Below are 26,092 nucleotides of genomic sequence, written 5' to 3'. Positions count from 1 at the left end.
AGTAGCTCCTGCAGCAGTGAGGGACCTTTCCATCCTCCCATGCTCTGCCGCATGGGCAGGAGGCCGGGAGGGGCAGGGCCACACCCCAGACAGGTGACCCCGACTGGCCAATGGGATGCTCATTCCATACCATGTGATGCCATGGCCAGTACATTAACGGGGCAGTTGGCGCGTGGGGGGCAGTTGTGGCTCGGGGACTGGCGGCGTCGGGTCGGTGGGCGGTGAGCGGCTGCGTCCCGTGCTGATGGTTTTGGTTGTTCATTCCCCCTTTTTCCCGCACTGGGTTTCACACACCTCTCATTGCTTTCCTTTTCACGGCATTATTATTGCTGCTGTTGTTATTATTGTTTTATTGTAATTATTAAACTGTTCTTATCCCAACCCACGAGCTTTACCCTTCTGATTCTCTCCCCCATCCCGCTGGTGGGGGAGTGAGTGAGCGGCTGTGTGGGACTGAGTTACCGGCTAAACTACAAGAGCTGAGATAAAGGCAGTTTAATAGGTAAACAAAAGCTGTGTACAGAAGCAAAGCAAAACAAGGAATTCATTCACTGCTTCCCACGGGCAGGCAGGTGTTCAGCCATCTCCAGGAAAGCAGGGCTCCATCGTGTGTAATGGTGCCTTGGGAAGACAAACGACACCACTCTGAACATCCCCTCCTTCCTCCTTCTTCTTTACATGGTGTGGGATATCCCTTTGGTCAGCTGGGGTCAGTGGCCTCATTTTTCTGTTTCTTTCACTATAACATGGAAAACATCTAGGATGCCTAAGGACCCACTGAAATTGCATTTGGGTATTAGGCAGTATAGTACTCAGGGAGTTCCCTAGTCAGTGAGATCTACTTAGAGATTTTATAGTACATTTCGTCAAATCCCACACTTATCTTCCATCCTTAATAAGAGATAATAACTGATGAGCTCCTTCATTCTTTCCCCCACTGTTTTTAGTTTTTTGCTCCATAAGTGAGAGGAATATTTTTACAGTTGTATAAATACTTGTCTGTCTACCTATATATGTGGGAAAGATTTTGCATAAGATACTGATCTGAGTATGGTGACATGTATTTTATTACAGGCTATCTGTTTGTTTGGAGGAACATAGGGGTCCAAAGATGGCAATAAAGCACCAGGGAACGATATATGGAAATTAAGTCTAGGTGAGTAAAATTCCAATGATGGGTTAGTCAGGAAGCAGAGTTTTTAATTGCTGGTTAGGATAACACTGAATACAGAAGTATCCTAGTTAAACATACAGCAGGGCAACAAAACAAGATTGTATACCTTTTTGCATCTGCTTGAAACTATATAAAAGAATATCCAGACACGATGCTGATCAATTTGTGATCCTTCATTTAGTAGTTAGTTGCAAATCTGTGAGAAGTAACGATGACCATATAATATTTATACAAAAGAAACACTGGATTTTAAATCTAAGGCATACTTTTTTTTGTGCTTTCTTAAAAAAATATTATTGTGCCCTCTGGTAATTTTCTGGAATCTTTAAAACAAGTCTGGGCAGCATTTTATGGGATAAATCAAGTTACAATATTTCTTTACACAAGTTTGATAAACAACTTCAATTCAACACCTTATTTTGCACAGAAGACTGCAAGATACAGGCCTATTTATCTCCTCAGACACATTTTTTATAATTTACAATATTTTTTAGGATTTGGAATCCTCAGACACATGTTGAGAGCCCTTTGCTTCCTTTCAATGGTGAGCATTCACTCGCACAACTCGTACCAAAGGAGTCTGTGAGTTGGCTTAGACATGCAGTTATCTACCAATGAAATTAGCAGTTTCTTAGTGTGACCCACTGTAAAAAAAAAAAAAAAAAACCAAAAACTGTAAGCAAACACAGTTCTAGTAAAATCAGTTAAACTTCTAATTTTTCCTTTAAACCAGAATGCAAATAAAGGAAGGTAAATTATCCATGGATGAACTTGCATTATGGAGTGCAGAAAGGTAGTGATAGCATGACTGCTTATGGCAATTTTTTTCATTTTTAACAGTAAGAGAAAAATAAATCAGATAAAAATAAAACTATCTGTTTTTTGTAAATACATTGTTGTTTCATTTTCTTCATGTTATTTTGATGTTTTTCATTATTTTGTTTTTAACAGCTTCTCTTCCTTTAAATAACTAATATGCTTAAGAGTTCTGAAGTCCCAAAAGTTAAAACTAAGTGAATGCCTTTCTGCTGTTTGTACTGAACATCTGCATAGCAATGCTTTGTACACATCCGCCCTTTCTTTGCATCCAGCCCTGTTGTCTGTCATACGTTTTATCTCAGCACAGTAAATATCATGGCTTTTCGTGCCTTACCTTACTCTGTGCAGTTTCTGGCCTTGCATCAATGGAGGTATTACCACCAGCAGAGTCCTTTGGTGGCAGAAAGCCTGTGTAGAAGTAGAGCTGTAATACAAAACATCTCTGATTCACTCTTCCACAAGATATCAGGGCACATAACAAGTATTGAAATACTGAATCTGTGGGGATTAGTGCCAGCACTTCTTTGCCTTTTCCTATACTCTGCACCACCCCTGTAACTCCACCTGGTTCTCTGGAGTGAACACCATCTTTTCTCTCAAGGAGGAATTGATTCAAGTCTGTCTACTGCTGGAAGGGACCAACTTTTGTTTCCTTGGTGACTTCTACCACTGGACAAAATTATTCCTGAGTACAGCTTATAAAACATGGGAATAAAATCCACTCTGTCTATATAAAAGATTTTCTCATCATATTATAATCCTTTCTGACATTGCAAATAGACTTTCTCCTGTCACTCAACCTTTCACTGTTTGGAAGAATGAAAGATATCTACCTGATAGAACCTTCCTACCTGTTATTAGACAATTACCTAGAGTCCTGCATATTCCTTTTCCCATAGCTTTCACTGCTGCAATTGTTTACTTGGCAAGGTGTATAATTACACAAATATCCTACACTTGCAAACTTTACATTATGCACTTGTAATATGAAGAACACCTAGGATGAAATCTGCTGCAGAGGTTTGTCTCTAGACTAGAGTGTCTCTAGACTAGAGCACTAGAAGTGTATTTCTCTTATTTTGTATTTGGCTTTTCCTGTTGGATTTACAGCAAAGATGAAATGGAAAATGCCAATTTACACAGGAAAGTCCCATGCTTGTATCTGCAGCCATGTGACATTTATTCTTCATAGACATGCCAGTGAAAACAATATTGCATTTTAATTACCTATGGGTTTTTAGTCCCTTAGGAGCACCTGAAGAGGTATCAGGTGGTCCCTCATGGTCCCTAGTAGTTTGTTGAAGGGGTGTTTCTTGTGTCCTTTCCATGAACTCTGAGTCCTTCTTGCACGTATGGTCATTGAGTAATCCTGTCACGGTGTGTGGCAGGGTGTGTTGGTTTCAACTGGTGTTCCGACTCTTATCTAGATGGAGATGTCCTTAGTTCCTTTTGTCTTGGTTTCAACTGGCACCTGCTGCTAGGTTGTTTGCATCCCTCCAGGATGTCCCTGATCACTCTTGCAACGATTATGTCCTTGACTTCATTCTTGCCTGAGGGCCCTTACAACAATCCCAAATCAGACTCAGAAACACACATCAACCACAAATGTTTGTGTGTGTAAATAAGCATGGAGCTGACAGAGGTCAGTTATGATTTTGGTGACAGGGTATGATGGTTCCCCCCAAAGTGGCAATATCAGTATGGGTAAATGCAAGAAATAATCTGAATCTGTTTCACAGAAGCACCGTTTCCCTTGTTTGGTCTGGAAAGCAGCTGCAACTTGTTTGGCTCTCTGCTCTCGTTGACATCTAACTCTAGCTAGCGAACTTGACAGAATACCAATACAAATATACAGGATGCTTTCCCTTTTTGAATCCTGATTTGTTCATACCTAGCTAAAAGAAGGAAATGCAAAAAGAAGAGTGCACCACCAGCAGGGACATGGCCCCAGGGAGGACTTCTGACTGGAAGGGGGAAAGTAAAGGCTCAGATCTTGGTGGTGATGAGAAAGGCTTTTAAAATATTGTAGAGCATACCTTGAGAGTGTTCTTGAACCACATTATAAAAAATTATGACAATGAAAAAAGGAAGAAAAAGAGCCCAGACCAACCAGGAGATAGAACCCAAGGTATTTATCCAGATTTCCAGATGAACCAGCAGAATACTCACCCAAGTCAGTGTCACTCACTGACGAAAATTAGGTCCATGAGGATAATAATGTTGTTTTTAACTCTTGATTGAAAAAAACTTCTCTAAAGGTCTTCTAATGCCTCCTTTTTAGTACCTTCCAAGAAAAATAACAGAAACAGTTGCACGTTTCAATTTCTTATCAAAGTAGAAAGCTTAGCAATGTTCGAGCTACCCCTAACAGTAAAAGATCAGCATATACATCCTTGCTCATTTTTTCTCTCTACAAATCCATTAAAATGCCTGTCTTGCCACAAAATCGATTGTAGAAGACAGATCAAGCCTCCAGTTCTGCTCTCCATATTTGGGACTTGATTTAAAAGAGCTGAAAGAAACACCACTGATTCTCTCAGTAAAAGCTTGGCTGGTTCCCTGAATGAAGCTTATGACTACTTAGATACCAACAGACCAGTATAAGTACTGCATCTCATGAGTCAGGGCTTCAAACATTCCTTGTAACATTTTGCTCAAAACCAATCAAAAATAGGGCCCCAGTTTGGGACCTTAACAGGAGTAAATCATCATTATTAATTATATAAACCACCTCAAATTCAAACTAGTGTGGGCATTAACCCTGTGTTAAGGCAGTAACACCAGAAACTCTGCCTGTGCTTAAGGCTCTAAGTCAACCAGGGGCAAACAAAGACTCCTCCACCCACTGCAGCCCATTCAGAATTGTACAAAAAGTTGTGAGGTTGGAAGACATTGTCTTCTGCCTATTATTTGTTCTTGCTTTCAATGGCCATGTTTTTCAAGTGCTCCAGGCAACCTAAAGCTTAACGACAGCCCTCCTCAGTTTGGCAAAGTTTGTAAGCACAGATTGTCTAGGTATGTAAGGCTTAAGAACACAGGTGTTCTGCTGAGTTCTGGTGCTACAGAGCCACAGCACATGATCTTGCTGGCTGCAGTGAGCGTTCATGGGGAGCAAATGCTTCCTGCACTTGGGATATTCATTGTACTAGAGCAGGATAAGCAGGATAAGCATTGTACTAAAGCAGCTTCATTTCAACATAAAAGCCTTTTCAAATAGTAGCATAGCAATTTAACAAGACAAGATCATCCTCAAATAGTCAAGTAGCTCCAGTAAAGCAAAAATAGCAATAATTTACCATTCTTTCTGTTGCTTTTTAATTAGGAACAAGTCTACTTACCTGCAGATACAGGAAAGATCAAAACAGGGCTATAAAAAAACAATTGCCTCTGTAATATTAACCTTTTAAAATCAGTAGAATTTTTTAAAGATCAAGCTGTGATTACTGGAATATTTTTGCTTTCAAGTCCTCTCAGATTATTAAACTCTGAGTCTGTATAAGTAGAATTTGACTCCAATAAAAAGTACAAGTTTAATAAATAAGTTTCTGCTCACTCCTCGAGCCATTGGCTGTCACTGATTTTTACAGCACAGCATACAGTTAATGCTTTAAAAACAACAGTCCCCACATTGAAATAATGCCCGGCATGGACACAATATTAGTATTTATGACTGTAAACACACACATATATATAATCAATGGATTTGGATCATTTGGAATGGTAGAATGATTTTAATTCATGATATTTTAAAAAGCATTAAAACATCTTAGAGAGTGAGTTCTGTTCCTCATCCATAAAAGACTGGGTGAATCATTAAACAGCACAGTACTCATTTGGCGAATTACAGAACAAAGTCACCAACATCTCAGTAATATGTATTTACTGTATTTCTAGCCTAAAACCACATATTAAGGAGTGAGCAATTTCCCCAACTGTAATAAAATTCCATCACATTATGCCACCCCTTAGATATCAGCAAAGAAACATGCTCCAGCTTTCTTTGCCCTCCACACTTACAGACCATTTTCCTGGTATGCACTTCACAGTCCTGCTTCACAATTAGCAATAACAATATATCGGCAAGTACAGCAGCACTGTGTGAGCTGGTACTGAGAGCTGTAGGCCATTTATAACATACCACTACTTACTTCTGAACAGGCTGTGATTCTGTGTTCTTGTAGTGTAGCTGTCTCTCATTAGACTCATGCTCTTCTACCAAGAGGTAACAGTTTTTCCAGTGACGTGAGCAACTCTCCTATTCTGGTGCAGGTCTCTTTTTGAGGAGGACAGTATCTGGCCACCTGTGCCTCACTGGTGCTTGTTTCTTGTTAGGGGTTTGTAATTTTTAGAGGTGTCTAAACCCCTAAGTTAAGTGCAAACAGCAAGATGGAAGGGACTTAAGCTGTGCATGATCCCTTTCCTGGCAACATCTTTTCAACCTCGTGATTTCTTTTGCCTTTCATTTTACAATGTATTTTCAAACATCTTTCTTAAGTCAGGGATCAAGTGCAGTCTCATAGTTGATATATTCTGGCACTCAAGTAAGTCACATCATGTTATAGAGGTTTAGTACAGCAGATGGAAAAGACTGTAAGCCATTCGTTGGACTAGCTGTCAAGCTGGATGAGTACAACAAGGGCAACAACATGAGGTTTGGACCAAAAGTGATTTTATTCCTGGCTATCTTTGTTTTAAAACTCTATTTCCAAAGCAAGAGCTTGAACCAAGGAGCATGGAGCATGTAAACTTGGCTAGTTCTTCATACACAAAAGAAGCTTGGTTAAAATCATCAGGGGTATACTCAGCCTTTAAAGAGTAGGGCTAATTCTACCATGTCAAGTAGCTATAACGCATTCAAAACAGATGGAAGATAACTGAAAACTAGCACTTATCCAGACCAAGACAGTAAATATTTTTGTCTTTTTCATAGATGTCAGTGGTGTCTCCAAAAATGGATCATGTATTTTCCTGATGTAGAATAGCATTGAAATGAATAGAAGGATTTTGTGCACTGTTCAGTGCAAACAGAGGGACTGGGCAGACTACGGGCAGAATGATGATATAATGTCTGTAACAAACACATCTTCATTATGCTTAATTTACACAATGTTCAACTTTCAAATGGAATTGAGTTTTGACCATGTTGACAAACACCCTATTTTCAAATGCATACATATGGCAAAAAATTTAACTCAGAAGCAATGCTAAACAAGAACAGGAGAAAAGGAATATCCTTCAACTTTGTGAATACCAGCAGCATGATGTGGACCCTAAGGAGGTGCCCAAATAGGGGCCAAATAGACTAATGGTTAGTAAATACAAATTGATAATGGATTACAGTTTGCACTGAGCCATGTGTATGTACACCAAAGTCCAATGCCGTGTTGCAGGTACAGAGAGTTCCCAGTATTCACACTAAAACAAAGTACATATAAAGACTAAGCCAGCAAAAATGAATGGATTAATGAGACAGCTCTTCCCCGTTCCTCTGAAAATCTTATGCCAAAGTACAAATATTTACAACTGGTGAGTAAGAAAATGTAAAATTAAAAGGAAATTAAAGAAAGAAAAACAAAAAGGTTCGGGAGTTCATCAGCTGATGGACTGTGCTGATATTGTGAAGCAATTGCTGAAGCAGCTAGAATGACAGCCCTTATAATTAGTTAATATTAATGTTCTCGAGGCAAATACAACCCAGAGAGGATTAGAATATAGTTATATTATGTCTCACACAGAAAAGTAGCGACAGCCCCTGTCCCAAGGTGTTTGTATCTACACCTTAGCAATATCACCATGCAAGTGCATATCCAGGATGATTTTTGGACAAATGGTTTAATATTCTTTCTGCCATATGATCCACTAACAGAGCTGGCAGTAATATTCTAAGCTAGTTGCATCTTCCAAATGATCTTGAAATATGTGATTGTGAAGGTGTGAGCATTTTGAAATGCACCGTGCTAATGAATATTTGCAGTGATTAAAAGAGCTCTGCATGTCATAGGTAGAACATCTACCAGTGCTACTGCAAGTGTATGATTCTAGCCCAAATAGTTTGTAAGAGGGCAAAAAAAGTTTCCCATATAAAATCATATCATTTCTTGCTCTAGACTTCTTTCATAAATTGTTTTAATGTACTGAAGGAAAATGTCTGACTTAATTTCTGTAATGAAGGAGATTCACCTGGAGTTTGAAATTCAAGGAGCAAGCAGAAGGCACCCCTAGCGCTTTTTCATTGTTTTGCTCTTTCTCTTAAAGGGGATTAAGTGGGTTGGGGTGAAATTGAAAATGTGTGATTTTGTCGTCCTGGTTGTTTCTCCGACTGACATGTCGTGTGGGCTGTAAGATGATTTCTCTTTGTAAATCGGCTTATATATGTGCTTAGCTACTGTGATTTGTTGTTTCTGTCCCAACTCTAATTATTGGTCACATTTCAGTGAGCAATATAGTAGCACAGACAAGTAAGTGACTTCCCTTGCTAGCCAGAGACCAACTTTCAATGACAGTGATAGAATGGGTACATGAGTGATAGACATAAGCACAATCATTCAGAATCTCTTACATGAAAGTTTACACTCTTTTCTCCTCTCTCTTTCTTTTCCATTTTACTCCTATCTGCTTCCAGCAGCCCACACCTCAGGCTTACCTTCTTCACTGGACTACTGTGAAAACAAAAGAAGCATATCTGTCTTAGTAGATAGTCTGTCAGGAAGAAAGAAGGTTTGTACCAAGCTAACCTTCAGCTGCTCCTTCAAAGTATTTGAAGACCATTAGTTTTCCTTTGTGATGATGGCCAAGGAATAAGGGCAAATATAGAATAGATATCTCCTCCCTTCCTGAAAATAAGGAAGTTCTAGGGAGATTTGCAAAAAAGAATAGGGGAAAAAGGAAGGTGTAGAACCAGTTTCCAATCCATATAGATGACAGAAAACACAGGGTTGGAGCATGAGATGCCTGTACTTCCAAGTGACAGAAGTATATGAAAAATGCAAAGATGGATCTGTGACTTCACAGAGTTGTGACCATATGCTAGTCTGAAAGAATTTTCTACCTTCCTCATAGCGGCATCACATGCTTGGAAAGCATCCAGCTGGTGCAAAGCACCTTCTTTGGTCGTTCATGCAAGCTGTCCACCCTATCTTTCTGCCCAAAAGAGCTCTATCTGTAGCAAGGATGCTGTTCAGCTGTTCGTATGCTAAGACAATCCAGTTCATGTATTAAGACAAATCAACATTTCAATGTGTTAATATGGCAGACTATGAGCTCCAGCAGCTGAAAGTCCTTATTCATCAGTCCTGTCAGATTTAGATGCAGCAGCTGAAATGATGACTTTAGCTAAAAACCTTTTCAAAGACCTCAGGTGAACTCTATGACAGGGGTCATACAGCAAAGCACTACTCCTGCAGTTAGAATATTAAACTAAGCAGAGTGAAAAAAAGCTGATGTCCTACTCTTAGGTTCACTGAAAGGTTTTTTAAGGTGTGACCACATATTCAGAATTTGAACTGGCCTTTTTTTTCTTCATTATTAAAGCAGAAAAATTGTTTCTTCTCTATTATTAAATTATAGATCTGTAATAGATACTATTTATACAGACATATTAATACAACTCATTTGTAATGATATGTACAAATTTGTAAGCATGGTCAATTTTCAGAGGCAGTCTGTTTTCATATTTCCAAAGTTTTCAACCCTTAACTTAAAAATATAATAAATAAACCTTGCCTTCCTGGCTATAGTGTGTTCTGATGCAGTGTGACTAATCTGGTGAAATAAGCAAGGTTTGACCTGATAATAATATCTACTGGTATCAGTAATTATGGATATAATGCTGATATAAAATACAAATCATCAACACTGGATGTGGCGTAAGAAAAAAAACAGAATGCAAACTGTACATTCAGGCTCTCAAATGGTGTTGCTAATTTGCCGGTTACTTTATTCATTTTATCCAAATATAGCAAATAATTCTGTTGATATGAACAGTTAGGCTTCCATTAACTAAACAGAATTTCCAGATTAAAAGAAGAAAAAGCAGCATTCATTCCTTGTGAAGCCATTTTCTCTTTGTTTGAAATTTGTTCAGCTGCAGTCTTGTGTGTGTGCATGTATGTATGTGTGTGTAGGTTTACTCTCTCTAAAATCCCCAAAGTGAAAAATTAACAGAATCACCACTCCACACCAGGATGGACACCTGACTGCAGTACAGTAAGCATCTTAACTTGTCATCAGCAGAGCTAGATGCTCAGTTTCTTTTTCTTATTAGACCTACAGACACACAATATTAGACACATTGATGAAATGCATATTTACCTGAAAGTAAAGCAGGAAGGGGTGAAGCACTGCATCTGTTTTGTTCTCTATAACATTAACCCTCAGGTTTATTGCAAGGAAGAAAGACAGGTGTCCTGAATGCACTTGGGAATGATTTGTATCTTATTATGCCTCAAGACAAATAAAAAACAGCTTATTTGCAGATACACTTTCCTATTTCTTCATGTTTTGAGAGCTGGGGTTTTTTTGTTCGTTTTTAAAGTACACGTTTTATATCAAGGTCACTGCCTGAGAAAGAAAGAATCACAGAAGAAACACTCCTGTGTCAGAACTTGCATGCCACTCAGAAAGTACAGGAGGGAAGGGAAATTCTTCGTACAGAATCACAGAATCATAGAATCAGTTAGGTTGGAAAGGACCTTTCAGATCATCCAGTCCAACCATTAACTTAACACTGCCAAGTTCACCACTAAACCATGTCTCTAAGCACCACATCTACACACCTTTTAAATACCTCCAGGGATGGTAACTCAACCACTTCCCTGGGCAGCCTGATCCAATGCATGATAACCCTTTCAGTGAAGAAATTTTTCCTAAGATCCAATCTAAACCTCCCCTAGCATAACTTGAGGCCATTTCCTCTTGTCCTACCATTTGGTAGTTGGGAAAAGAGGCTGACACCCACCTTACTACAACCTCATTTCAGGTAGTTGTAGGAACTATAGAGAGGATTTAAGTATTGACAACCAGAGTTATCCTGCAATAGTGACTGCTCCTTTTCTGCTTCCCTAGCCTCTGGCAACATGACTTCTACTTACTGACAGATGTCCATCTATGACTGTTCAGTAGTAGCTGCAGAGGTGACTGCAAGGCAGACCTGAATTTGGCAAAGCTCTATGGCTACCAGACCAGTCCTCCCACTCTTCTTTTCTCAGACTTTGCAAAATGAGCCCAACAGAATTGAATGCAAGCAGGGTGAAGTCCCATAGGGAAGCATCTATACTAAGCAAGGAAGAGCTGATGTTGTGAAAGGGAAGAATATTCCTTTTGTCCCAGACAGCACCACACACAAGAGCTGATAATATTAAATATGGAAGTGACCCTGTAAACATCACTGGAGAGGTGAATGACTCCAGGAAACTGGAAATAAAGCCAATGCTCCTACTGGGAACTATAAGCTTTGTAGCATACCTCTGAACCTGTGTGCTATATAGATCCATCAGTACTTGATTCATCCAGAACCATGTACAAGAGAAGCAAGGCCCATGCTAAGGCACTAAATGTACTTAGGCTGACTCCAGTGTTGAACTAAGAATCCCTTTTAGCATAAGCTTTTTTATGACGTGTACAATAGGCACATTTTGATATCTGGCTCAGACTGAAGCGTTCCCAATAGTGTCAATATACCCTTTGGACTGGGGTGACAAGTAAATAGCTTTTGTTCTCCATGAAACAAGAGTGACATTTAGATTCCTGTCTTTAAGATGTTTTATTTTTTGCTGGTTAAGGTCCCAGAGCATTCACTCAGCAGCATAAGGGCTTTACTGGATAGTAAAGGACAGTAAAAATGGGGCAGCTAGCATTAGTCCATCACCACTGCCACACACGTACAAATTTCAGCAACAGCTTTCTAATCATGGGCTAATAAACTCCTTATTTGGTAGAAAACATTCAGGTCAATTTCATATATATTTTTATGGTATCACAAGAAAATTGGAGTTTTCAAGCTCAGTGTACAACCTGCATATGTGGCCTTCTTGGAATAAAATTTCAAAACTATTGCTACAATACATTTACTATTTGCTGGAGGGAACAATTTAAATGGGTCACATGTTCCTTCAATTACTTACTTGGGAAGATTTCCTGGATTACCCAGTAGCTACATTAGTGAACAGATAAATTACCCAGTACTTAATTTACTTAGCAAAATATTTAATTAATGATTCAATTTTAAGTAAAGACATTGCTCAGTAAAGGAATTAATTCATCCTGAATGGCCTGAAATTACTAAACAATCCACTATGAGTTATTTGCAGAATGAGTGCATTATTTTATTGCTATTAATTATTTGAATACAGAGTTACTCCCTTCAGGGAAGACTCCAGATGATTCAAGTCTGAACTTGAGAAGAGTTTTAGGCCTGCCTCCAGGTCTAGTATTAGAAGCATGTTTTACTTGAGACCGGAATTTAATAAAGAAAGCTGTCATAGGGATTAAACAAGGAAAATCCATGGTATAATAAATCTCTTTTGGGAAGAGAAGGTAAAGTGGCTACCCAGTGAGACAGGATGAAAAACTGTGATAGTAATTGACTTGAGTAAGCTACACATTCTGAAATTACTCCCTACTGTGGAATAATGACCAACATAGGTCAGCACTGCAGCCAAACCTGCCTCCACTTATCATCACAAAGGGAAAAACTGGTTACCAGAACAGTGGGTCTTGATGAGAAAATTCAGACTGATTTTAACATGCCATAGCAGAAATAAGTGGAGACTAATAGTAATTAAATTATTGCTCTTCTTCTGTGGTTCTCTATAGTAGCTCAAGCTGTGTTAAATAATGACTTCTTACACAGTTAATTCAACTTGAAGATTTCATTTCAGTGCATAACCAGACAGTGGACCCTACTACCAGAGACATTTTCTTGCTGGACCTGAAGTTTCAAAAGCTGACAAAAACTATGATGTTTATACTGTCTGCTTAAGTCTTGTCCAAAATTAGGATAGTTTTGGAATGTCAAAGTTTGCTCATTTTTAACATTGAATGAAAATTTGGAAGAGCTTCTACTAGATTTAGTGCTTGTTTTCAAGGTACCAGATTGCTGCTCTGACAGGATAATATTTGTATATTATATATATGACTGTATAACTGTATGAGAAGGCTCATGCATATGTGCACACACATACTCTGTAGTATCCTAGAAATCTGGAGAAAACCAGAATGACACACATGGAAACCCTGTGCTGCCCCAACTGTGGTAGTCCAACAAAGGACTCCGCCCACTGCTCTATTTTTAACAGGGATTCTCTTCAGATATAGCTCCTCTGCAAGGAAAAAAAATTTAGACACTGAAACATAAGGAAGGACTGATTGCACAGAAATACACAAGCACACAGTTGCAAAAGGAAAGGCACAGTTCGGAAATCCATCCCATTTCTGAGTAATGTGAATATAGAGCCAGTCAACTTTGTTCCAAGACATGGCTCTTAGATGAACAGGTAATTCAAGGAAGGTTGAGTAAATAAGATGGACTATAACCCTGATGCTACAGCTGTGTGTTACTTGCTGCAGATTTAAGAATACTAGGACCTTGGTCAAGAGGAGCTTGAAGAGATGATAGAATGTGTTGGGGTAAGAAACCGGCCTTGAAGAAAGAAGGATTTTGGTGCTGAGTGGAAACCTTCCTCAGAAGTCTTTCTATGGAGAGACAAGCCTAGTGCAGGAAGTCTCTGAGGCATTTTTAGGCAGAATCTGGCCAGTTCTAGTCACAACTGCTGTGACAGAGGTTGAAGGAGAAGTGCTGAAAGAAGCCCTAGAAACTCCTGAGGAAGGAAGGAGTTTGCTTGACTGGCCTCAAGGAGCTTTATACCATGAGGGAAGGTAATGAATTGCTCCTCATGAAATGACTGAGGAACCAAGCTGGGGTGCTACAGTGCTCTATCATGTCACAACTTTTGCTAAATACTACTGGCAGCTACAAGTGGAATAATGTGCTTCATTCCATCCCAGAATGGTTGCCCAGCAGTCAAGCATCTTCCTTATTCCTGAAAGCACAGCAAAACCAGAGAACTTTTGTGATTAATTTTTTTTCCTGTTAGAATTTACTTGCATTTTTTACCTTGTGGAAATAATTTGATTTGACAGACTTTCCTCTGGATCTCAACTCCACTAGAAGCCATGCTTTCAGAGGTTAATCCATTCAGTCTTGGCTGATGTGCAGTCAGGAGACTGTGGTATGCTTGGAACTGTAGACCAAAAGAACTTTGGAATGATATCTGGAAAGCCCCTGAGACACAGAGTTCCTATTTTAGCAGATACCCTTCTACATAACACAGTATACCAAATTGTGCAGCTGAACATGCTTTTCTAATTTGTTAAGAATGCATAATTTCATTGGGTGGGGATGTGTTATGCATCCCTCTATAAAAGTATAATTTAACATCATGGTGTCTCTCTTCTATTTTTTTTTAATATCCACAGAAAAAAGTGGTCTCTAATATCTTTCTTGAAGGAAATTTTTACAGCCAGCTCAGGCACTTGAGTCTTGCTTCAGGTATATCCTTAGTACTATGAAAACTGGTTCTTTGCTGTTCTGCAACTTCTACATGTACATCCTTCTTAGAAAGAAAAGGTGTCAGTGATCATTCTTACATTCTCAAAAGATTAGAACAGGCTGCAAGCTGAGCATGTTTCAGGTGTTTTATTCTATTTTGTCTAACCAATTCTGCATGTGCACCCACTAGAAACACAGATCTTTATGCTGGAACATCAATTTCTGGAAACAGATTTCCACTTTAAGTGACAGTATGGGTTTTGTTATAGAAAATTGAAAATATTAGCATCTTTGCATTATGACTTACAAAACATCAATACAGGAAGCATTCGCTTTTTTTATATTTCTTGGAATTTTTAGGGAGAAAATCTGAACTGTTTCAGCCCACTATTACTTTTCAACAAGAAAAGGAAGCTTACAAATTACTGAGAAATCATCAGCAGGTAGGTTTCCAGGCAGGGCTGATACCACAAGTAAGGGCTTCATTTTCATAGGTAGTGTTTCTTCTTTGGGTCATTACCATACAGAGGTGAACAAGAACCTCTCGTAGTGTGTGACACTTATGTCTAGAGTTCCTCCTCCTAGTCATTAACTGCAGAAAGCTTTTGGGATATGAGAATCCAGGAAATACCAGCATAAAATGTAATTGTTGTGACTAGTATGGCCACACTGTTCTTTCTCTGCACTCCCCATGCTCTCTGTATGATGGAGTGTCCTTCCTGGTGTGATCCTGTATATTTATGCACCCTCAGTGTGTTTTCTGCATTACCTCAGAAACTGAAAATGCTGCCATTAAATAAGGGCTACATGAGGGAAGTTTCTTGGAAAACAGCCAGCTGGATGCAGTTTTTCTCCTCAACTCTTACACATGGAAGCTGTTGTTGTAGGATAGAAAAAGGAATATGATAGGCGGAGAATTAATAAATCCAGTACAGAGTTAAGCTGACATGGGCTGGCCCCCTTCTCATTTTTCCAAGTTATTATAAAAAACAAAAAAGCAATAAATCACACATGGATACTGTGTAAGTTTTTATTTCAAGGGTATTAATGAGAATGTAATGACAAATTTACAACAAACCTCTTGATCCAAAGTCTCAAGGTGGCCTACAAGAATCAGTCATCGACCTTCAAGAGGAAATAGTCAGTGCCCAGGAAAGAATAGTAACAAATCAGCCAAAAGTTTAATAGACTGAACATTTATCCTGTACATTCCTAACCACCCTTCTACAGAAAATTTTGCGTGCACAGGCTCCTTCCAGCACCTCTTCTCTTCTCTGCTGTACCAGAGCTTGTTTTCTTTGATTTGTCCCTAGGACCTGAGCACCTGTTCTGTGCTGCACCCTCTGCTGAATGGGGTGAAATAGTGCCCTGTTTTGAATATGAATTTACCATTACAAAGGACAAGATGGAAAATGTAGTAACATTTTCCCACAGTGTTTTGTCTGAGGGTTATTTCTACACAGACACTGTAATATGTCACTACATAACTTAGCCAGCTGTTACGTACCTTGGCTACCAAATTCCAAGGCAGCATGCTGTTCTGAAACATTAATCATCTGGGTTTCTTTCTGTAACACACAACTTCTTTTCTCCACTTTTTTTGTTCTGTGGTAGGGGCTTGGAGATAGGAGAGTTTATGTTAAAAAATCTACATATATTTTTTATTTAAATGAATCATTAATGTTGTAACTTTCTAAAAAATACTTCTCTTTCACCGCTAAAAGTTTTGGAATGGTTTTTAACTGCTGCTGCACTACAAGCCTTAGGTAGAACCAACTTTTCTGAAGACTAGGTGGCACTAAAATAAATCCTACAAATATTTATTACGTCTTAACAATAAAAGTGTTTATGAATAGCCTTATCTCTCAAATAAATAAAAAGAGATCACTCACTTGCCATTTTCATATTCTGAAAATTTTATCTTTCCTGATGTAATGACAGAAAGTCATTGTGCATTTGAACGCAAGCTTCAACTACATTACTTTCTCTGTGTTTCACTGTTCAAGTTTTCAGTGAATCATAGCAATTTTCTCATGTGTCTCCTCTCTGTGCTAACCTGGGGATGTTCAAACAATGCTTGACATAATTTTTAACAAAGCAGTATTTAAAGGTAATTAAAAATAACTTGGTTTTTGGCAAATCTGGCCTTTAACTACATCACAATATTTATGCCTGACAGCTTTTTCCTCCTGCAGCAAACTCTCTCATTCAAGATTGAGCTGACTTAAATTTGTGGGTGGTAGCAGAGGAAGGAGCAAGCTTTGCCAAGTTAATCTTGAAAAGCAAGATTATTACTGTATATTCATCTCTTTCTTTCTGAGCTCAGATGTGAGCTGCTGCTTGCTAGTGAGTCAGAATTAGAGACCTGTTCTGCAAAACTAGCCACTCTCTCAAAAATCTTGCAAACCTTAATGATCTAGATGGCTTTCCTATTGTGAGCCTGTGCTGCTAAGTTTAAAAATTAATGTGGTACCTAATTGCGTGTACACACCTGGTGTTTTAAATAAGACTTAAGTACACAGAACTTTATTGTCCCTGCTGGTGTCTGTTTCATTTTTCATCTTTTCCACATTTTGCGTTTCATTTGTGGCAGCACCCTTTCTAATGGTTTTCATGGTATTATAAAGACATTCAGAGGCATTCACTGTGTAAGGAGTGATTTTCTTCAATGAGAAATATCAGCAGCGTATGGTAAGGTTTCCTCATCCTGAAGGTATGAGTTCCTAATTCCTTACTTCTCTGTGTTTGGTCTCTTCCTTTCCTTGTGCTCCACATACTTGTAGCCCACTTGGAGATTTTGCTTGGGTCTAACCACACAGAATCCTTTTAAATTTCACTTTCAGCTTAAAAAATAGCCTGACCAGACTCATGATCTTAATAGCTTCTCTCTTCACCAGTGTCAGTCTGGATAAATCTTTCTTCACCTGTCTTACCAGAAGTGTAAGTTTTACACAAAGCTGTTTGTGGCTTCAAATGTAGTGTAAGAAGCCCTTGCACTGTTCTTCAGAAGCTCTTTCTTCTCCTTTTCTCTTTTGGGATCCCCTTTTATTCTGTAAATGCAATAGGATTTTGCTTTACTGCTATCTGCAGTGGACCATCTATGTTGAAAACCATCTCAGAATAGCTATCATGTAATAGGTCTTCTCCACTAGGTTTTCACTAGGATCCTTTTTTTCTTCTGTTTTCCTGCACGTAAGGCACTGATAAAAGGATGCAGAAGTTTAAAAAACTCCCACTCCTCAAATATCTATTCCACCTCTTTGCTGGAGATTAATCCCTCTATGGAGGGAAGAATACAGGCTTCTGCGGAAAGTCTGAAGGATTGACTTAGATTGACGGTCCTGGACATCATACTGAAACAATGGAAACACATTCATTTTCCCCTTTTGCAAGCTCTACTCTGAATATGTGTACACTGGGAAACCTTCAGTGGAGTGATGGGAACAAACTGTTTAAAGCTGAACTGCCACAGTTGTCTTGCAATGTCAAAAGACATTGCAATGTCATGCCTCCTTAACGAGTATTTGTGTAGCTGTGCAGTGAAGTGAGGCGTAGAACTAGCTGGCAGGAAGAAACAAGCAAAATACTTATTTCTCATCTCCACAAGTTCCCTGATCTAGTTAACCTTCCAGTCACACAGACAACTGTACTGGAACAAGGGAGTGGGTACAAGTGTTGGGTAGATGGGAGTGGGACTGATTCTTTTGATAGAAGGACTGGCTTACATCAGCTTAAAGTATTAACTGAACTGCAGCCTAAGTGATTGAACTATTTCAGCCCTTTTTGGAAGTGTCTTCAGCTAAGTTACTGTTAAGTATTTGATATAACATAATTTTGTGCATTGAGATTGAATATTGAAGAAATAATGGTTGCAAAATGAGTTGATAAATTAAAGCACATATTCCTTATGCAGACAGTTCTTGAGCTAGGGGTGAAGGGATTTCCTGTTAAATATGTAGTGATGTTTAATAAGTATCATTCAAAAGGGTTGTTACAGCTCTTGAGCATAGATTGTCTGAATGTCCACTGAGAGATTTCTGCTGTTCATGGAAGAAGTTTAAAATTCACTCTAAATTAGTCCCTTCCTAATTGTCTTGGTTCTGATATTATTTTGGCAGATACGTTCAATCTGTTTCACCACCCTGCTGAAATATCCCAAGAATACTGTATTTCCCAGCACTTATTCTCTCTCTCACAATAGTTGGAATCAAATATCAGCATTAGGATTGACCACAGCTTTTATACACAACGTGTTCCACTGAATATGGAAACTTAAAAGTCAGTCATTTTCCCTTCATTCTTTTGAGCTTCTGTTCCCGTCTTTGCTTGGGTAAACTCAGCTGCTTACCCTCTTTTCCAGTGCTCTTACATGTTTCTTTTCCATTCCTCCTTTAGCCCGACCAACAGCAGGCAAGTAAAGCATGCGCCTTCATATTTTTGCCTGAATGACTCCACTAATAAATGCCAAATAAGAATGCATGCAGAGTTTGTAAGTAGAACAAAGAAAAAATTATCTTTCACCAGCTGCAGGGTCACCAAAAATATCCATGGATTTAACTGTATGTGTACATGAATCACAGTCAAAGTCAGCTTAGCTCCTCTCAGCTGTATTAACTCTATAAGACTAATAAGTGGTGTAGGAGCTGGCTATTTGGACAAGCTCAAATCTCTCTTTACTACTAGAAAATGATATCCATTAGAAATTTAATCTCATTTTACTGAAGTTCTTTGACTGCATGCTTTTAGTTGATTCTTTTGACTCTTCCCGACCTTTTCATCTTGGAGGTATGCCTTAGACAGTGAATGTAACAGGTTAGGTAGATTTTGTAAGAAGGTGCCATTTTCTATAACTGCTTGATGATTAATTGCTCACTACACATTTAATATTCCAAAGTGCCTCCCAGTGGTCAGAAAAAAAAATTGAATTTTAAGAACTGTAAACAAATCCTTATAATAGTCTATTCATATCTCCCTAAAATCAGCTAACTCAGAATAGCAAGTTCAGTAGCTTTCAGAGCAAAGATGGACTTTAGAAGGGGATGTAAACATCCCCTGTGCATAGGCTTCAACATTCCAAAAATTCATATATTTAAAACTTGGTCTATTTAAAATTTACATAACATCAGTAACAATAATCATGTGTCTATCATTCACAGATTCTGTATGTATGGTTCATTAACCTAAACTCAGCAGAGTACAATGGTCTTATTTACAAAACTGTATTTTCTTCGTGGGTTTTTGCACCCATACATTGCTGCATCATTTGAAACCACTTTTCCTATAGCCTACCTTGCTGATCTGATTTTTTAATTCTCATTTGCAATTTTCATATGAATTTAAGAACTTTTTTTCAAGCAACATTGTTAGGCCACTAGATGCATACTCGTCACCACTGAAGTTCAATTTGCAGGCCCAACTTAGAAAAACAATCTTTACTTGTATAGCTTTAGACTTGCCCAGGATCTGCCCTGGGAATCCCCTGGCAATGATCTCAGGTGTGCTTATATCTCTTCTTTGTGATATTGAAAGATGTTAACGCAGCTACAGAAGAGGTTTTAGATTTCACTTACAAGTTCAGCTGTTCATGTATAAAGCTTCACCAATTACCACCCATCATACAAGTAAAATTTAGCAAAGTGAAGGTGGACTGGGATATATAGGACCAGATATTGAAACTGTAAAAGCCTGCACTTCACCAAGTGTTTCTTGTTGCTTACTTAGCAGAAAAGTGAGTGAAATACAATGTTGAGAAAGGAAAACATAGAAAGACCTCAATTTCAATGGGAATGTGTTTCTGATAAATTTTATCTTAAAGATGACCTCTGAGAGACTGGATTATCTTTTCATCTGTCAAACCAATTACGAAAATATTAAACTAATAGATACTAGGGATGTATATTCATTCTTGCAGTCTTTTCTTTTTATATCATGAACTGCATGGGATCCTCAGAAAGAAAAAAAGCCCAAGATGGAGCCTGGCTCAAAGCCAGGTCAGAGGAGAACAGCAAGGAAGGAAGGGGAATCTGTAAACTAAGGGTAAACTTCTTCCAAATGAGGTCGTACAGCTGTAGATACAACTGAAGATTCCACTTGCATCCTTTTTATATGTGTTTTGGGCACAGTTCTTACTGCAAAAGGTTTTTCTTCTCTCTTGAACACTGCATACCAAGATGATACAAAACCACTATTATCTAAATACTCCAGGGAACTGTTAAAACAATTCACTGACTGCTAGTTCCGGGTAACATTTTTAAATAGCTTTCAAATACTGTACTTGTTTTTTCTTCAACCTCTTAGTTATGTTTTATGGACTTGGGGGATGGAACAGTTGCATGAATACTAAACACGTTTTTTCACCACAGCTCTATTTGAGCTCTAATTTATTATTATGAAACTCCCACATTAGGAACTGAACCAAAAAAAAAGAAGTTCATGTTGTAGGAAGATAGGAAAACCCCTTTTCTTGCACTGCTTTACCAAACACATACATTTAAAACATCCTAACTGGTCCATGCAGAGTCAGGCTTTCTTACCATTACCAAAATACCTTTGTTTTATTACAGCGGGGGCAGACACAGCCTACTGAAGTTATAATGATGCATGAAACTTGGGTATTTTTCCTTCTCACCAGGTAAGCAGTTGAAGACACAACTTTGGGTCATTCCCTGGACAGAAGCAGAACTCAGACTGGAGCAGGGAGATGACAGCGCTATCAGAGAGACAGCAGTGGTAACCTCCACCATACCTGCCATCCTCACTGCTCCCAATGGTGCTCAGGTGCCATTATTCCACACACCTGGAGGTTTCTGCAAAACCTACTTCAGCCTTTTTGTTTTGGAATGAGAGGTACCAGGTGATAGAGAAAAACTTCCTGGAACTCAAGTGTTTTCTGAAGGAGCATCCTTTCCTTGGCTGTGGGTTTACACACAGAAACCTGAACTAAGACAGTGCTGTTCTGACCACCATGAGGTCCTACTGCTCCATGCAGGAGTTAGGTCCATTTTGAGTCTCTTCAGAGGTGCCTGACTTACTGGACCTGTGATTAGACAGAAAACAGGGCAAAATACATTGGCCTGGCACCTTAGCTGGCAGGGAGAGTCACAGATTACAAACTCGTATTCCAGCATACCCAAAGACAGTCTTTAGGTTAACTGTTCTGTCCTGGATTTTAAAAATAATATATGGGACCAGTAACCACATGCATACTGTCTTGAATTTTCCCTAGCCTCCCTCGCTCAGTCTGTGAACCTGGGGAAGTAATGTCCCTTCCCTCAGAGACAGCAGAGGAAGAGGAGGGAGGTCCTGGCTGAGTTTGAGTTGCATGACCTGACTTGGGCCTGCGCTTTCTGAAGAGAGGCGACAGGACTATTGCCGTCCTGTAATGCCTCTCTATGGGGCACAATCTCTATTTCTCTTCTCTTTTTTCTTTTTTATTTGGCAACTCTAAGATAATAAGCTCCAAGGAGGGCAGCTATGTCCTTATAGTGTTGCCACCTCTACTTCTGAGGATTAGGAAGGGCTCTTTCTTGGCAAGGCTGGGTGTCCCTGTGGGGCTGAGTGAGGCTGGGGGAAAGGGGCACTGGCTGTGCAGTTATTGCCCATTTATAGCATGTGACCTTAAACACTGAGCAGTGCTAGTAGGGAAAGAAAAAGACTGCAATCTTCTCAACTCCTGGCAAATCCACTGTGGGTCCTGGTAATCACCCTGAGGTAAAAGATTTCTGTCTTGCAGAGGCATCACGTAAGAAAAGACCACTCCCTGCAAATTCAGAATTTAATTATCCATTTTCTTGTGTTTCTTTACAGAAAGCATGCCCAAACTTACAACTTTAAGTATGAGGATTAACTTTGTGGAGTTCTGTTTCTGGGTATTTTGTGGCTTGGTATTTTTAGTTGGGGTTTGTTGCAGGGGGTGGTAATTTTGAAGCTAGCTTTAAAAAAAAAGTCAGTTTACCAAAGCAGTAGCTCTCTAGCACTTGTGAAGCTTGGGTGGAGGATGGCTGGGTAGCAAGTTATAATGTAACTCATTCTCCATGCTAATTGCTGCATCTCATGTTTCATCTAAAGCTTCATCTCCAGTTTCCCTGCAGGAGGAGATTCTTCTTGATAAGGAAAGGCTAAAAGAAGAAGAACGGCACAGCGTTCAGCAGCTTGCTCAGCAACTGCTTTCTATTATGCAAGAGTTTAAAGGAATGTGAACAGTCTGCCGAAAGCCTCCTCATGTGACCAAGATCACAGCAACAACCCAACACCAAATGAACAGCTGAGCTCTTATGAGCTGGTACAAAGACTGAGCTAGAAAAGCATAGTGGAAGTCTAGCTTCAGATACGGTGAATAGGAGTTTAATCTCAGCAGGTTGCTCAACTAAGTCCTTTTCAGCTGTGGGACAATATTTTAATTAAATTCTCACCTCACCATCTTTAGCATATTTTCAATTATGACTCAATGTTTTTCATCAGATCTTTGAAAATTCATCTCTTTGCCCTCTGTAAGCTTTAAAAAGCAGGTGGGAAAGAGCCCTGTCTCTCTTAGTGAATTCATGACTGTTGGATTTTACTTCTGTGCTGTATGGTTAGGATCAGGATGGGTCTCATACATAACAAAACAGATGGGTACCTGAGCTGGACCATCATAAAAAAAAAAGCAGAATCATTATATTAAATATCTTGCAATACTGAGAAGGGGCCGGGGCGGGGGGGGAGAGAAAAGGAAAAGGGGGGAAGGGGGGAAGGAGGGAGGGAGGGCACAGTGATTGCCTGCAATGCAGAGATTTTGGAGAGGCTAAGGACAGATTTTTAGCCTCATATAGGAAGGCCTAGACATGAACCATGTTGCAATAATTTGACAACAGCTGAAAAATTTCTTTTTCTTTTGTGGACAGCAGTTGTCTCCTGTTCCAGGGCCTCTTACTTTTTCACACTTGAATTGAGAAGGACAGGCATTACAGTCATCTGTTTCCCTGTATTAAGGTATGTCTTCCTTTCAGATTTAAATAGGCTGCATTATACCATCAGTTATCAAGCCAACTCCCTACTGTTTTAAATCTGTCCTGGAAAATGAATGGTGTGTGGTGTGCCCCTGAATCTTAAAAATATATTACAGTAGACAACTGTCAATGTTTGTAAAGGGGAAGTTATTCATTAAGTTATATGTTTATTATCTGTTGTAAATGGGGAAGTTCCGTTTATTAATAAAAAAATTTGATTGTTTTTTAAGTTTTTAATATGTGTATTTTATGCTAGTATTTATTTACATATATGTTTAAAATGTGTGTTTTTATGCTTATTAAAGTCCTAGGCATAGACCAGGACCTGACCATGGTAGATGTGCAAATACAAAACAAAAATCCTCTATGTCGGGGAAACTACAGATTTAAAATACACCTGACAGGCTGGGGATCAAAAGGACTTAAGAGGACTATATCTTTATGCCCTCCTCTATGGAGGGCATAATTGCAGCCTAACAGCTCTCCTTTGAGAATTAAAATCTTTATTCTGATATCAACACCACCTGATCAGTAGGAATAATGAACAAAAACAGTAGAAGGTATCCTTAAGACAAGACAGATAACAGCACTTACAAACTCTCAAAACAAAAGGCACCATTTTCAAGGAAAATGTTAACCAATTTCTTTACACTTTGAAGACATCAGCTGCAACCAGACATCTTTCTCTAACCCAGGGGAAAACTCACAGTTCACTTTGGCTGCCAGCAGAAAGGAATTCCTGAACTTTTCAGACAATGGATGGCAGCACAGGATAGCGAGGATCTTCCCTGGGCAATGACAGAACAGTGTCATAAATTGAGACCACAATGGATCATAATCCAATTAGAATTTTATTAATTGTAGCAAGTAGAATATGAGCAAATACAGCGCTGGACGGCAGGGGAGTCTGCGCTCCGCCAACTGCCGTACTGAGCAGTTCAAACAGTCTCTCTTTATACATCTTTACTTCCATGTTCAATGAGATAGTGGAGGTACTTTTCGCATGCTTCAGTTGTTGTTAGGGGGTCGTTTCCTGCTTCCTGGTGATATGGGGTTGCTTGTCTTATCTCTGTCGATAAGTTTGGACATCTGATGGTTATCTTGCATAAGCACGCCTGGGAGGTATTCTTCGCATGCTTTACATTGAGCTTTAACATAAGTCTTAATAAACAATACCTTAGTTCAGTTTCTCACAACAGGGTAAACCAGGAAGAGGAAGATCAAATCTCCAAAAGAGAGCCCGCCTTTTGCTGCTGGCTGGCTGCCATTGGAATCCAGATCTTATCTATCCTGAGACTGTGCTATATGACCAACAAAGCTGAAACAAAATACAAAATAGGAGGGGACTGCAGTTCAAATAAATCAAATAACAGATTTTAAGATAAACATTGTAGATGTTATCTTGCTGCAGGAAGAGTCAATCATTTCATTCCTTCTAGGAAGAGGAACGTACCTTACTGTAAGAAGGTAAAAAAAGTTCCAATGTATTGTCAGCAACTGATTATGAAACAGTAAAATATAATCCTAACAGCTTAGTAACTAAATAGCTGTTTACAGTACTGCTTGCCTTCTTAAACAAATCTTTATGTAGAAACCATGTAAGTGGTGAGGTAAGACTGTAGCAAACTTTGTTACAAGGTTGAGGGCTTTTTCTGGAAATAGGGGTTTTGAATAAAATATTGCTCTTTGTGGGTGTAAAAGCATATCGCTTTTTAGACTTAGCAGGCCAGAAGGTTGCCCTCCTAAGTACAAGTCAGACTACAGCAATTTCAATGTTAAGGTAGATTCTAACTGAAGAAAAGCTTCAGATGACTGTGAGTTTCCAACGTGGTATGTCGAAGTCTGTTTACAGTTTGACTACTCTTTGTAAGTTGGGGTTTTTTTATTATTATTATTATAATTATTATTGTTCCCCCCAGACAGAGTATAATAGTGGCCAGCTGATGTGTAGGGCTCCACTTATATCTGGCCTGTGACCGTGGTCAGTTTTGCTTCAGGTCTGTGTAGTCACATTTAGCACCTCTTCTTCCTTGTTTTGTGGGACTGGTCAGCTTGGAGAAATCAGAAATTAACAAATGCACGCCTATGCTCCACCCCCTTTCTCATGGTGAAAGGCTTTTTATAAGCTTCCTGGTTCTGGGACAGCCTTACAAGATGGTTTGAAGAATCTGTTCATGGCTGTGAAAAGGTGATCTCTTTACATCAGAAAAATTAATTAGAAGTAGTTTCTCATAGTATTTTGAATCTTGTAAATAACACTGTTCTTACTACCATGTAAATTAGCAGAATCTCTCAGAAGCTGGATTTAACCTCTATTAGCTACAGTAAAGCTGACACAATAGCTTCTTTTTACTAGAATTGTGTGTTGCAATAACTGCCTTTATGGTAACGCATGCTTTTAAAAATGAGCTTGTAGCTACAAACTATTTTCTTTTCAGCAAATGAGTGCATTCCTAGCTTAACTACTTCTGTTTTTTAAGGACAACTTGTATTTCTAACATGCCTGACCTCTACTGTAGGTGGCTTCTTATCATGCTGGCAGTAGTGTGGCTCCACTGGTGTTAA

General features: G+C 39.0%; 1 long non-coding RNA gene across 2 annotated transcripts; it reads right to left on the bottom strand.

Annotated features, from left to right (window-relative positions):
* Positions 1 to 481: 481 nt before the first annotated feature.
* LOC142050251 (uncharacterized) lies at positions 482 to 6,415 on the bottom strand. 2 transcript variants are annotated; one of them, XR_012657964.1, is made up of 3 exons: positions 6,142 to 6,415; positions 4,163 to 4,277; positions 482 to 3,552 (listed from the first exon to the last, which is right to left on the bottom strand). It is a non-coding gene; the product is annotated as an uncharacterized LOC142050251 (long non-coding RNA). The 2 variants fall into 2 exon arrangements; XR_012657963.1 differs by having other exon boundaries at positions 482 to 3,543; positions 6,142 to 6,333.
* Positions 6,416 to 26,092: the final 19,677 nt, after the last annotated feature.

This window comes from Phalacrocorax aristotelis, chromosome Z, assembly GCF_949628215.1.
Source record: "Phalacrocorax aristotelis chromosome Z, bGulAri2.1, whole genome shotgun sequence".
NCBI classification, from domain to species: domain Eukaryota; kingdom Metazoa; phylum Chordata; class Aves; order Suliformes; family Phalacrocoracidae; genus Phalacrocorax; species Phalacrocorax aristotelis.
The sequence above is the reverse complement of the archived record's forward strand: the minus strand, read 5'-3'. Positions and strand labels throughout refer to the sequence as shown.